Here is a 13,515-nt window from a genome sequence, read left to right on the forward strand (position 1 = left end):
CAAACACGTATCCAAGTTCATCAAATTGTGTGTCGGGGCGAGGGGCAGAATGCAAACGTCATGAACTGTCACATGCAACATTTCCTTCTTTCAACTTTGTCCGCCAAATAAAACAAAGAAAAGTTTGCTTTTTCTGATGAAAGGCCTTCAACTGATTTCACCCCCCCCCCCCAAAACAACAAAAAAATCTGAGCAAGAGCGTCGCGTGTTTCTGTTCATGATGAAAACATTCCAGCAGCCTCCGAAGAAGCAGCAGTGTTGGCTAACATCGTTCGCCGAGGGAACGTTCGCATCGGTCGGCTGCATTGCCGCAACAAACACGAGGGTGGCGGGCCGCAGCGGGGCTCCTCGGCCGCTCTTCTGTTCATCTTAATCCAACATTACGCCTCCAAAGTGCCTGACATGAAAAAACAAACAAAAAAAGGCCTTGCGGGTGTTTTCGGCAAAGCAATTTACCTCTTTGGCGTTTGGTCCACTGAGATAAAGTCTTCAAAGCCGCGAGGCTCAATGAAGCCGACACATGAAAGAGCGTCGTCGTGCCGACCGGTGGAAAAAGGAGAGCAAACATTTTTTTTTTTTTCTCTCCACGAGGCAGCGAAACAAAAGGCCCGCGGCAACAGCGACCACGCCCTCCCTCCCTCCAATCGGATGACCCGGCCGGCGTGCCGCAGTCCTGCCGACGTGTGTTCTCTCGTGCAGACCAACGGGCGGGACGGGATGGGCGGGGTGTGTCTCGTCTCCTCGCCAAGGAATCAGGTGGGCAGCCCGCCTCGACGCTCGGATGACGGGACAAAAGTGATGGTGAAAGATAAAATGCGGCGGCGGCAATCCCAAATAAGATTTGGCCAAAGCCGCTCGGATGTTTCCCGCTCACGTTTGCGCAAGCAAATCGAAGTCGGCCGACAAAAAAAGGTGCCGTGGCTTTGGGTGTTTTTTGACGTGACATTTGAAAACGTGTCGCGCACGAGAGCCTTCTAAAATTAAAAAGCAGAAAGCGGTGCACATTTGACAACAAGAATGGAATTTTGGGAGAGCAAAAAGCACGCCAGCTCGTTTCCTTTTCCTCGATCGAAAGTGATGATTTTCCTTCCGAGCCTTTTCTTCATTTTGTGGCATTTCTCTCAGCCGCTCCGCTTCTGAGTACGTTGGCGATAAATGGATTTCGTTGTCCAATCGGAGTCTTTGCGTTGCTGCCGCCAATCCATCGATTCGTAACGCTCGCTCATGTAACCCTCCCAATCGAGCCAAGGCCCGTGAGCTGCTTTTCAAAAATGTCGGCGGTTTTCCATCCTCCGATTGGTTGCTCAGCTTGAAGAGCGCACGCGAGCGTCGCAATTTTCTAAATGTTTTGATTGTTTTCTTCGATTGCTTTTTGTCCGCTTTCTCTCGTGCCAACGTGCATTTTTTGTCTGAACTCCCCAAATACCGCACTTCAAGGTCACGCAAACGCTTAAATGGAACCCCGAAAAACAAACACGGTGTTTTTGGGATGCCAAAATAGTCGCCCCATCCCGGCCCACTTTTGCGAAGCCTTGTTGGGCACTCGCCAAATCGGTCTTCCAATTGTGGAGGCCGGAGGGACGTCAAGAGCAATAAAGAGCCGCGTCGCCGATCGCAAGCAAACTGAAGGAAATGTTCTCCGTCACACCCTCACAATCCGCTGCGATGTCACGCCACCAAATCTACGGCACGTAGCGGACATTGCAATCGGCAAGGGAAATTCCCGAACGATGGATCGACCTAAGTAGTTGCTGTCCGCCATCCGAAGAAGCGATCAGAGACGGCGTCGAAAGCGCCGGCGGTTCGTCGCTTTCTCAAAAGAATTTTTGGGACACTCAGCGCTTTAAAATAGACGCCTTGGCAGTTACTTTTCCGTCTGCCAGGTCAAGAAAAGAAAAAGTTGACGAGAGGCATCCAAGCGGAAGAAGGCCAAACCCAGAGGTGGGTGGGCGAGGGAGGGAAGCCGCCGTTTTGCTGCTCTTTCCATTTATAGACTCGCCATGACTCATGTCTCTTGTGCTTGGCCCCGCCTCTTCATCCTCCCCAAGCGCCGCTGCCTTTTCTTGCGCCCCAGTTCCCAGTTGAGCTCACCTTTCTTTTGGTTTCATGTGCCACAAAGTCTTTTTTTTTTTTTAAGCCTCCACGACAAAGAGGCGAGCGAGCAGCGAGTGAATGGGAGGAGTGAAGAACAAAGGTCACATGATGATGAAAGTGTTGTGAGCGCTGAATCACTACCGTGTAAATAGTAGCTGGAATACAGACGGCGGCCATTTCTCAGAATTGTTGTTGTGGTGCAACGTCAACACGGGGGCGGGGATGTGAGAGGGATGGGTGGTGTCTGTCTGCGTTTTTTTTTAAGCCTGCAGGCTTCATCACGTGGTGAGCTCGCCTGTTTCCCGCCTCCCCCCTCTCTTTGGTTTTATTCCAGTCACGGCAATCCCCCCCTTCCTCCGCTCAACCTCATCCCGCCCCCTCTGTGCTCTGTCAGGTCACCCGCCTTGTTTGTTCAGATGGAACACAAGAGGAAATGAAAGCAATAAGTCGACTGTTAACCCGTTGGTGGGACGCGGCTGTGCTCTCCTCACCTCGTTTCCTCGCTTTGATGATCGTTTATGACCGGGACATTGGGGCATATTTGGACTTCTCAAACACGGTGAAAGAAAATAACAGTCGGAAAGCAAGATTTGGCTAAAAATACGCGACAATCTCTGCACGTGCCACTTTGGGAAATTGTGATCCGCCGAAAAAAAAATCAACCAGCGTTGTGTGTGACGCTCCTCATAGAATAAAACAGAATCAATCAAGAAATACGAATGTGGTATTTCGAGAAACGTTATTTGTACTTGTTCGAAACGACGCCAGGCCTCGATGTAACTTCATGTTGTTTTTTTTAGCCTAAATGAACATTGCCGCCGCCGGTCGGAGGCGTTTGGCGCGCTCCGCTTTTGCCTCGGCCGTTTCGAGGCGCAACAATCACGTCCGCGTGAGAAGGGAGAAGTGATTTTGTTACAGCATCAGGCAACAAAAGTCTCAAAGCAGCAGCGGCGAGCTAAATATTATCCGATGGACAGCAACATCAAGAAATATTTTTCGAATGTGACGAGATGCTGATTTGAGTCTCCTTGGCTGAAAGCGTTCAAGTGCGAGCTCCATTTGAACATTTAAGTTAGCAAATACGGTTTCGTGCACTAATATAGCGTTGCTAGCTCATGATTTGGTCTTTTTTTTTTTTATTTGATGACATTTGGTGTGTCATCAAACCCAAATGAATTGACGTTTAAGATTAGTGTGCAGGACGCTGACGCTGATGATTCAAAGTGTTACAAATTACGGCGATGCAGTTGGTGACCTTTGCAAAATAAAACATCCTTTCAAATCCAGCATGGTAGTATATTTTCGCGCGAGTGCGAGCACTCTCGCTGGCTTGTTTATCCTTCAGCGTGCCACGTTTTTGCTTGGTTACTAAGCAACCACATGAGAACAACTTGCACACCACAGTAGCTGAATGGCCATTTTGGATGAAAGCTCCGCAATGATAATAAACAGCCTCGTTGTTTACCAGCAGTCCGCCGCCGCCAAAATTTCCGAATGAACGGCAATCGCATTTCGTGCGGTGGAAAAGCCTTCGCCACTTTGAAGGGCCCGATTTCCGTCAGCAGCTCACTGGCTTGCAGAAACGCGGCCAAAGACGTTATTGCACACTTATTGCATCGCCTTCATGAACCCGAGTACGCTCGGCTCGCCGTGTTCAAATGATTTTCTCAGGGGACGCAAATGGAATTGCATGAGTTGAAAATTGATGCCTTTTTTTTTTTTTTTACCTCAACTTGGCCACAATCGTCTTTTTTTGTGTGTTTGTGGCTTTGCTGGAAGGCCATCCATGTCTTTACACGGGGAAGATTAAAATAAACAGCTGCACTGGATTGCGACTGTGCTGGAGAAGGAATGGCTCCTGCTTTTTTTTTTTTTTTGAAGAGGCTCCAAAGATTATTTGGTGGAATTTGAGAGGAGCTCAAGTGAACTTTAGCCTCTCTCAGAGGAAGGCAAGGGAAACAGAGACGCTGCCGCTGCCAGAGTTATTTGAGGCTCCGTTCAATTTAGCCGCCGCGGTCACATTAGCATCTTGTTCCGCTGTTTCATCTCAGGCCGCCTCTTTCGTTCCTCCAATCGACTTCTGTTGGCATGTGAGAGGAGCTTGTGCAAACTGTCCGGGCGCCTTTTTGGGGTTTTTTTTGCTGGGTTGTTCCGATATGAACAGCGCGCTCTGTTAGCGTGACATGTCATCATCGTGGCCTCGGTGACCACGAGGTTTGCTTTCTTGGAAACCTTTTGACTGTTTTTCCTGGCTGCGATCCATATCAAACAGAATGGTGAAAGAGTGCGTGTTGTAATTGAATCCAATGCGCGGCAAGGAGAGCAGGGAGTGACGGGAGCTCGCAGGCCCCTCGGGCACGGCTCCACCCACCTCCTCTACACGTGTACGGCCACGCTCACTGAATGAACAAGCGGCACGGTGTTACGCGGTCATACACACACGAGACGGGTTCGGCGCACTTTTTCATGACCACTTTTATTCGTTACACAAATATTTGACCATCTAACTTTTTGTGCTCCCGCGCAACTGTGTTGGAGTTCAACAAATAAATGATTGGGCCTTTGACCTCGAAAATGTGTAATCGCTTCCAAGAAAAGTGGAAGCGGTTGCGAAGGGCTAAGAAGAAATGACCTTGCCAAAAAATGGTTTTGTTTACGTTTCATAGGAGAGAATAAAACGGATGCGTTCACTCGTTTTCCTGTTAATGGGCGAGGCACTGCCAAGGATTTGGAAACGGATGCAGAAAAAAACTAAACAAAACAAAACATCTTTAGGCTTGACCACTTCAGTGCCGCAAATTAAGAGCACAATTTTCATTTTCATTGCTTTCATCCCAGTTGTCGTCACTTGGATACGTTCTTGAATCAAAATACTTAACAGGTTTGCAAAGCTTCTCACGAATGAATGCGACGTGAAGAAAAGTGCACTTGTGCTCTACGTTGACGCATCCTCAAATCTGAGCAGCGAGCACAGATCACATCAATGGTCCGACTCGATTGCGGTTGTCTTCGATTCTGTCGACTGAGCTTCACGTCATCAAATCAAATTGTGTGTTCGTTGTGGAAAGTAAGGGTGGCTTCTGAGGTCGTAATTCTGCCGGGGGGGGGGGTCATGTCGGCCACATCGGGGCCCCCGGCTGTGTCCGGCTTGGACTTGAGTCTCCGTGATCAATCGTGCCGGCCCAAGCGTGACGCGCCGACCGTGATGAGGGAGTCCAGACTGATTGCGGGTCCAGGTCAGGCCGAGTGCACTGTGGACCGGACCCGGCCCAGGCCCCGGGGACCCCCGGCCCCCCGCGGGGCCTCGGGACACTTCCTGCCTCTGCCATTCTAGCAGCAAATCCAAGCCCTGATCAAAGGCTCTAAAGACGGCGGGTTGATTGACATGCATGTCGGCGGGGAGCGGGGGGGACAAACCTCTCTTTATCGGACAGCTGCTCAGGCCCGGGCACCTGCGCGCCTGCCGCCTCCCAGGCACGCCAAGCTCCACCCAAGAGCTCTCAGTGCCAGAGCGCCATGAAAGGTTGCCACGGCAACACCCCCGTCTCCTCGCTCGAAATAAACAACCTTTCACCCCCATCCGAGGACGCCGACGTATCGCTTTTCGTCCCGGCTGGCGAGTTGGAAATTTCGTCTGTCGGCGGAAGCGCATTTCCGACAATCGGAGGTGTGCAAATTGAAACGGCAAAGTGGATAACGCGCATGCTCGAAGCGTGAGGCGGTGCAGAAATCAGACGTGACCTCCGCTGTCGAGCAATTACGTGCAGACGTACTCGTCTCCCACCGAACGGAAGTCCCCCCCGCTCTTTTTTCACTACAAATGTGCGACGCGTGCGTGTCAACGGGATCTTATGACCTCTCACCTTTGGATCGGACGTGTCCTTTCTGTTTAGACTCCACACACACAGAGCAGAAGACGCGGCTCGCGGTTCGAAGCGGAACCGACATCCCATTCATTTCTGGTGAGAGCGCTCGGCGTGGCTCCGGCAAAACACGGCCGCGAGCATATCGACGCTCGACGGCGTGCCGCACATTTACACGCACGGCGTGTCCAAATGCTTTTCACGACGGTCGTTGTGAGCTTGTGCCGTCCAAAAATGTCTTTTGGCGTACCGAGCGGCGGCGATGCTGCAGGATGGGGAGGCAGTTGCCATGGGAAACACGCTCAGCGCCGAAGGGATGCGTCGGGCGGCCGACACAATCGTCTTCATTCATTTTCTTGTCAGCGACACGCAGACGCTCACAAAGTCAGCGAGACAAAATGATTTCCAGTGCGTGAGCATGACAAACAAAATGAGCAAAAGGTTGGTCCCGAGGAGGTCGACTCCAACATGTGTTCTGCTTTAAGGGCCGTTATTCCGTGACGGCTTTGATGCCGCTCGTGTTTTTCTGCGCAGGTGATCGATGGATACCGGCCGGGTCGCCGGTACCGAAGCAACTGGGAGCGGCGAACGATTCACGCGTCTGTGACGAAACAATGCGCCTCAATGGACTGGTGAAAAATGCCGTTTGAACAGGTCGCGAGCGCTCCGCGACTTGATTGACGTTTCGCCCGCTACAGATGCGCCACGGCTGAAGAATCGGCTTTAGTGCGTCGCTCGATCTGCATCGTCCATTAATATTCCAATCAGGTCGTCCGTCAGATCAAGAGCGAGAGACAGACTCCCCTTTCTCTCTCCAACGGCATCCACGCGCGCCGTCAAGCAAGCAGCGCCGACGGATTCGGCAATTGCCGGCAAACTTACGGAAGTGTGCGGCCATTTTTCATTGCATTCATCCTGCACCTTTTGAAACGTGCGCACGCTCGCTTCACACTTTTGGGAAACAGAAGTGAACGGCCGTCGCGTCAGGTGCTTGTTGATATGCCGTCGGCGCCCGCAACAGGCCCTCCTTTCATATGGCGCTGCCCCCCCCCCCATTTTCCGCCAGCGCTGCACAGTTCGTGTTCGAAAGCAGCAATGAAGCAAGTCCTTCTTGAACGTTTGGCTGGCTCGCAATTCCCCTGAAGCAAGCACGCTCATCCAGGTTTCGATTCAGACATTTTTCCAACGTGTATTCGGTTGGAGTCTTTGTATTTGTAGCACCTCTGCTTTTTTTTTTTGTGCATTTGAACAATTGGGCGGATAAAATGACACGAACAATACGACCTTGTTACCTCGGTTCTCGGGAAGCAACAAACTACAATTCACGCAGCGACGTGCAAAACACTCCGAGGTCACAAATATAAGAAACCGCTCGTTCACAGAATCACCCGAATGCGGAAGCAAAAAACTATTCATGCGCAAGGACTGGTGGGCCGGGTTGTCGAGCGATTCATGGTGCGCACTCATCAACTGCAGACTGCTCCGTCTCCTTTTTCTCCAAGAATGATAACGCCGATGAGAGCGGCATGATGGGGAATTTCCATTTTGCCGTCTCAACGTCTTTCATGCTCACGACAAAGCGCTCAAAGAGGATGGTTGTGATTAGGTTTGTGTCGCCAATTAGCAAAATGCAAAAGAAAATATAACAAGGCTGGCTTCCATTTGATTATTTTCAAATCCTTGCGAGTGTTTTTATTACGGCCTAGACGGGTGGTTGTGAATTGGAGTCTCGCACGCCGCGCTGGCGTGCGAGACTCCATATGAAAAGGATTCATTGTATTTCTATGGAGGAATCACATTTCTAAGCAGGCTCCCGTCTCGCAGTTGCCATGGAAACAATCTAACAGAGTTACCGAATGGATGGGAAGGCTGACTGACCGATGGGGAGAAAACGGAAGCGCTTTGCTCGCTAAAATTTCAACATCCGGCAGACGAAGACGATTTGATGGGAATCTCACAGCGGAGCTTATTATAAGACAGGACGTCGCAACCAAAGTCCAAAAAAAAATCCAAATCAAAACATTTTCGTGACTCGGGTGTCGTGTCCTTTCCAAAACACAAACTTTACATGCGTGTCAAGCGTCAAGGGACATCAGGCCTAGTTTTGTTCCCAGGGAAGTGCGATGAGGCTCGTGACCGCCGAGGCATTCCGAGTCGTGCCTCAGTCACACCAAAGGAGAATTCCTGCCAGCGGTTGGCGCCGCAAATCCGATGAAGGCAACGACAGCATCTGGAAGGGTGTATCATCCATTATGGGAGCGGCTTCTCCTGACGAGGGTCGCCGGCGTGCTGCGGCCTATCCAGTTACACCCGGACTGCGTAATTTGAGGTGAGGCTGCCTCCTGGTGAGCTGGTGGCACGTCATTTTGGCCAATTGGATGCTTCCAATCTTTTATATACGTCTGAATAATGGAAACTATCCGCCGGATGGCAAAAGTCTTGCCGAAATTAGGTGGCAAAGTAAGTGCACGTATGGAACAGGTCATGATTTGCATTTGATGTTTCCTGATTCTTTGTTGCTCACTGGAGACTTTTTATCGTGAGCCCGGCAGCATTTGGCCGAGTGGCAGCGAGAGAGTTAAATGGAGACGTCCTTGTGATCGGAACGCACACTCCACCCCCACCCTGCCTTGCGACGGGGGACGGTTGTGGCTCGTAACCATGGTGACAGCAGGTCTTACCTGCTTAAAAGGGGAAAGAGGGCAGCTCGTGACTTTGCGCTCGGGTTACTCTCCACGTTTTTCTGACACAAAGGCCGTTCTGTTCTGTGCATGTCCATTCATTTCTCAAACAACCGCGTGAGCAAGAAAGATCAATAGTTGCATACTAAACACGCTTCCTTGCTTTGCAGAGTCTTTTTTTTTATTTAATTTCTAAATACACGTGTGAAGAATCATTCGCCAGCTCCACACGGCAAGAATAACCGACATCCTTGCGACGTATATTTACCCAAGCCTCATTGCGCAATCCCGCAGCTTACGCAGGAGACGTCAGCTTTCATTAATTGTAAGCAGACAAAACGTCGTTACACCTCCAGAGTGCATTAAGTCCGTTCATTGATGACTTTCTATTTGGTGGAGTCGCAGTGGTGCGACAAAGCATTTTGTCCTCGCCTTGCAGTGACTTCATTTTGGTTTTACACAGAGATGGAATTCACTCTTGACGACGATATGCCATTTTTTGGACAAGAGCAATTGGATGTGAATGAGGCGAGAGCTTAACGCGACGCAGATGGCGCACCAAATTGTGTTTAAGCCGCTGTAAAAGCCAATAAGGACACTAGACACCTTCGTCTCCGACGTCCTTTTCAACGTAGGCGCTTCATGACCGCATTTTCACCAATAACTTGAGCACATTTACACATCTTGAAGAAGACAAAGATAAAGATAAAGATGTCCTTTCATAGTGCCACAATGGGGACATTTGCAAATTTGTTACATTCTGCAGGCCTTTTCATTTTTGGGGTTCAAGATTTGTGCGTGGTTGACATTGAGGCGAGCGTCGTGAAGGCAGCTGCGCTCTCCCCGAGGAAGCGGCCCACGCATTCCAGAGACGCATCAATGGGATTTGTTGTTGTGATGGAGCGAGGCTGGCAGTGGCCAGATTTGGAAAGTCTGTTGCCATGGTGACCGCTGCAAGGGCCAACAGCAGCCGATGTCCTTTGGGTAAATCCTTTCAAACATGATTTGCTTTTATTTCTTTCTCTTTGGGCGCGGGGAGAGTCGCCCACGCCGCTCTCCTAACGTGCATGCGCCAAGTGAGGGCATGCATCCGACATCACGTACGCGCGTGCACATGAAGTTTTGGACGTTTTGGTCTCATTTAGTGACTGCAAACCAGCGTTTGACTTTGAACAATTCACTTTAAAAAGTACACCCAGCGTGGCATTTTTGATTTTGTGGATGACATTGGAGGAACTACGACGCATCACATGGTTATGTTTTAAATGCTATTTACTACAAATTGACGAAAGAACATGAGTTTCAGTTCTCCGCTTTGACTCCCGAGCTGACTTTTGTTGCGCTTTCGCTCCACATGAAGCAGGTCACATGCGGATCACGCCAGCGTGAACTTTGGTCACGGTGACCCGTTTGCGCAGCCGGATGGGGACAATGTGATCTTTATTTTTTTTCTTGTACTATTTCTGTCAGGGAAGAGGAGACGCTCGCATGTGGCTGGCGTGTACCGACAAGTTACTCTTTCTCCCTTGCTGCTTTGTGCAAGTCATTCGTGTTAATTATACACCATGTGGTCTGACCTCACCACACTGGGATGAGATTTTTTTTTCCATCTCTAGAAAGTCATTTTTGGAATACCTGTCACGGCACTCACGTCATGTGTATGCGATGATAAAGTGCGAAAATCCTGCCGAGCTTGTTTGAGTGTTTGCGTAATCGTGCATGTGACGCTCATTTGGATGGCGCCTGCGAAACTCGGGTCAGGATTGGAGCGGCGGATCGTCAGTTTGCTCGGTAAACATGCTGGGGGAATAGGTGTGTCTGTGTGGTTTTAGTTCAAAATCACGTTTCGTGTTGTCATCACAATATGATGCAATTGCCTGAGGACGGCTGACAAACATTTGAATTTATTTCAATGGCTGGTAAAGGGCCTTTTATGAGCATTTGTCTGCACGGCAACTAATCCGGCTTACCTCGCGTCGCTCGACGGCCAGTCGTGGCAAAGAATGCCGTCCCCCCGCAGAACGTGTGTTTTGCGCAGGCCGGGTCGGGTCATCGTATGTCGACGTGTCGCGGCTACTCGTGACAGTCGCGCCTCCCGGGTGTCACCTTTCCTGATCATCGTGTTGACACTGTAATGGTAAAAGACTCGAAACAAACTGGTGCCTGCGGGTGCAAACCGCGGTGGTTTCACTTTAACACTCGTCATTGTGTTCCCAAACCATAATTAGTTGCAACGCTGATGTAACTTCACATTGTTAAATATCGCAGACGAAAACAGAACTCAATCAAGCGCTATTAACGAAACTGGGTACAAAAAAAAAAGAAAAAAATCCCCCATGTGCACATTTAGCCTGAGCTCATCTTGATTTGCTCATCTCGTCGAAATCAGTTAAGTCGTTTTTGTGTCATGCTGCAAACAAACAAACAAACAACACATAAATAAACGAGAACGTCACTCAGAATATAAACTTCCTCCAAAGATGAACACGAGTCTTTTGTTTGGAAATGATGTCAGTTGAAGCTGTCCCACTCCAGTCCTGTAGGTGGCGGTAACATGCCTTCCTCATTCCCACCATCGGTTCGGACATTTTACGCGTTCCCAAAACAATTTTGCAAATTGTATGAAACAAACGAGGTCACTTTGTCGGTGTCCTGCCGTTGGAGCAATTGCCAGCCTTCCGTCATACGCACATGCGTAAACGCGGCAGTTCACACGACTTTAGCGGCAGTTTGACTCCAGCAAAGCCACCAGAAGAGAAAATGCTGACCACTCGGCTGAGGTTTGGTCGGCCTGTGCCACATTTGGGTCCGTTTAAAGTCCCGAAATGTTTCTGGGCCATATGCAGCTGCTTTCCATCTCGTGGCATTTTCCACGTTCTTCCCCTTGCAACCACCACGATCCCTTCTTTCTTCGCGTCAATCCTTGGCAGGCCAGTTTACACTCTGATTTTCAAAGCCACCCTGTTCTCCGTCAAATGTTGCGTGGCAACATCAAACGCTCCGGTGGACAGAGCCTGCCTGGGATTCCAGCGTGGTGGGCGGATAATTGGAGGCAGGCCTCAGCGGATCTGGCAGATGTGTGATGAGTTTTTACTGGAGCCTTTTTCTACGTGTGTGTGTGTGCACGCGCTTTTTTTTTTTTTGGTGGGGAGTTGTGTGTCTGTGCAGGGGTGGGAAACAGGTTTAGAGGGAAAGCAGAAGGCTTTTCTTTGTTGTTGTCCCCTGATCCCGCCCTTAAGCTGGCCACAGGAGTGTTTTGTTGGTCCTGTGGCCAAGCCCGGGCCGACTGTGGCAGTAAACATCGCACGCAGTCACGATATCTGGACCCGCCATGTGGAATTTGATGTCGAAAGTCGGACTCACAAAGACTTTTCGCCCCCGACTGCCTTTCCTTTTTTTTCATTTGTTGCCCTTTTTCCTGTAACTTTCGCAAGAAGCTTACTGCTCGCCTTCCTTAACCGCAGGTTTGGACGGAGGTTCTCGCCCCCGCGGCTGTCGAGCATACAGTGATTGCAAAAACTTTTAGGAATTGCAAACCCAGGAATGCTGCACTTTGATTTGAGCTTTTCCTGTCCATCCATCATTGAGCAAGCAGAACAGCGACTTCAAGCAGTTCCTCCCAAAGTGAGGGTGGGCTTGCATGGAGTGCAAAAAGGCAGCGGGGGTGTTGGGCTCAGGAAATTGTTTGACAGGGAAGGAAATGGACAAAGGAAAAAAAAAAAAAGACATCCAGACAGTTCCAGGAAAAAAAAAAAGAAGAATTAAACACAGCCCTCCCATGTTTTTGTTAGCCTCCCTTGGGCACATGCAGACAGTATTAAGTTGATTTTTTTTTTTACACAGGAAGGCGCTGCAGATGTTCCTGAGAGCTGGCTTGCAGTTTGCCTGTTTTCCTTCTGCTTGTCTGTTCCCAGCTCTCCAGTGTTGCCAAGGTGCTCCCTTACTCGGCGCTGGCGCTTTTGTTTTTCCTATAAGAGCGAGTGCTCCAACAGGAGGGTCATCTCCAGGCCAGCTCCAAATGAGAAATAGTTGGCTGGCTGCCCTGGCGGCCGCTCAAATCCGCCCTTTTGAAAAGATTACTGTGCTGCTGCCGCCGCCGCCGCCTCCCGTGGGCCATGCCAGATCTGCTGAGGGGAGAGGAATGTGCTTGAGGAGGGGGGGCACATTTCATTTGACCTCTTTCCCAAAGTTTTTCTCATTACTTTTCTTCTCTCTTCCTGCCACGCATTTTTTCAATTTTGCTCTGCACACAGCAGACGCTTGGACAATTGCAAAATACAATCCAACGGGGTTTTTGCCATCTACCTGAGCTACTTGCCTCCTCGGCCCGCTTGTTTTTGTTTGTTCGGGACGGGCGATGAATGATGGATTGGTAGCGTTGTCGCCTGCGGTTGGCCTGTCGCAGGCTAACTCAGCCTGATTGGCTGCTAACTGGGGAGACTCCGAAGCAGGAGCAATAAAGTTGATTTGTGGGGGCATGGCGAGACACTTAGGAGAGGTGCGCCTGTCACAATCCATACTAGCCCACCACCTCTCCGCCTCCACCGTTTGCCCCTTCCAATAATGTATGACGCGCGCACGCAAACGCCTCCCGTCCACACCAGACGTGATTAGCATTAGCCATAGCCACGCGCTAACAACGGTAATGAAAAATCTCACATTGAATTTTTCTGGCGCGTTTCAGATGGGATTAACCTCGGAGACAAACTATATTTAGCAGAACACTGAAGATAAAAGGCCTTTGCGTGAGCTACAATCGACGTTCACCCGGAGGGGACACGTGTTGCTGTTGTATTTCGGAAAAATGGTTGGCAAGGTGTATAGAAGAGAATGCGAACACGGCGGAGCACAAAGAAAACATCTTTCATGAATTATAT

The 13,515-nt window shown here is 50.0% G+C and overlaps 1 long non-coding RNA gene across 2 annotated transcripts in view; it reads right to left on the reverse strand.

The window, feature by feature from the left end:
* LOC148329729 (uncharacterized) overlaps positions 1-13,515 on the reverse strand; it is a 35,762-nt gene that overhangs the window by 12,649 nt on the left and 9,598 nt on the right. Inside the window, exon 3 of one of the 2 annotated variants that reach the window (XR_015845070.1) lies at positions 10,214-10,767. The exons of the other annotated variant lie outside the window; for it this stretch is intronic. This is a non-coding gene — a long non-coding RNA (uncharacterized LOC148329729). Of the gene's footprint in view, positions 1-10,213; positions 10,768-13,515 lie in introns of those variants that run through there. 2 annotated transcript variants of the gene reach the window in all.

The sequence above is a fragment of the Idiotropiscis lumnitzeri genome, chromosome 9 (genome assembly GCF_059441095.1).
Source record: "Idiotropiscis lumnitzeri isolate Australia: NSW breed Sydney's pygmy pipehorse chromosome 9, RoL_Ilum_1.0, whole genome shotgun sequence".
In the NCBI taxonomy this organism is placed as follows: Eukaryota; Metazoa; Chordata; class Actinopteri; order Syngnathiformes; family Syngnathidae; genus Idiotropiscis; species Idiotropiscis lumnitzeri.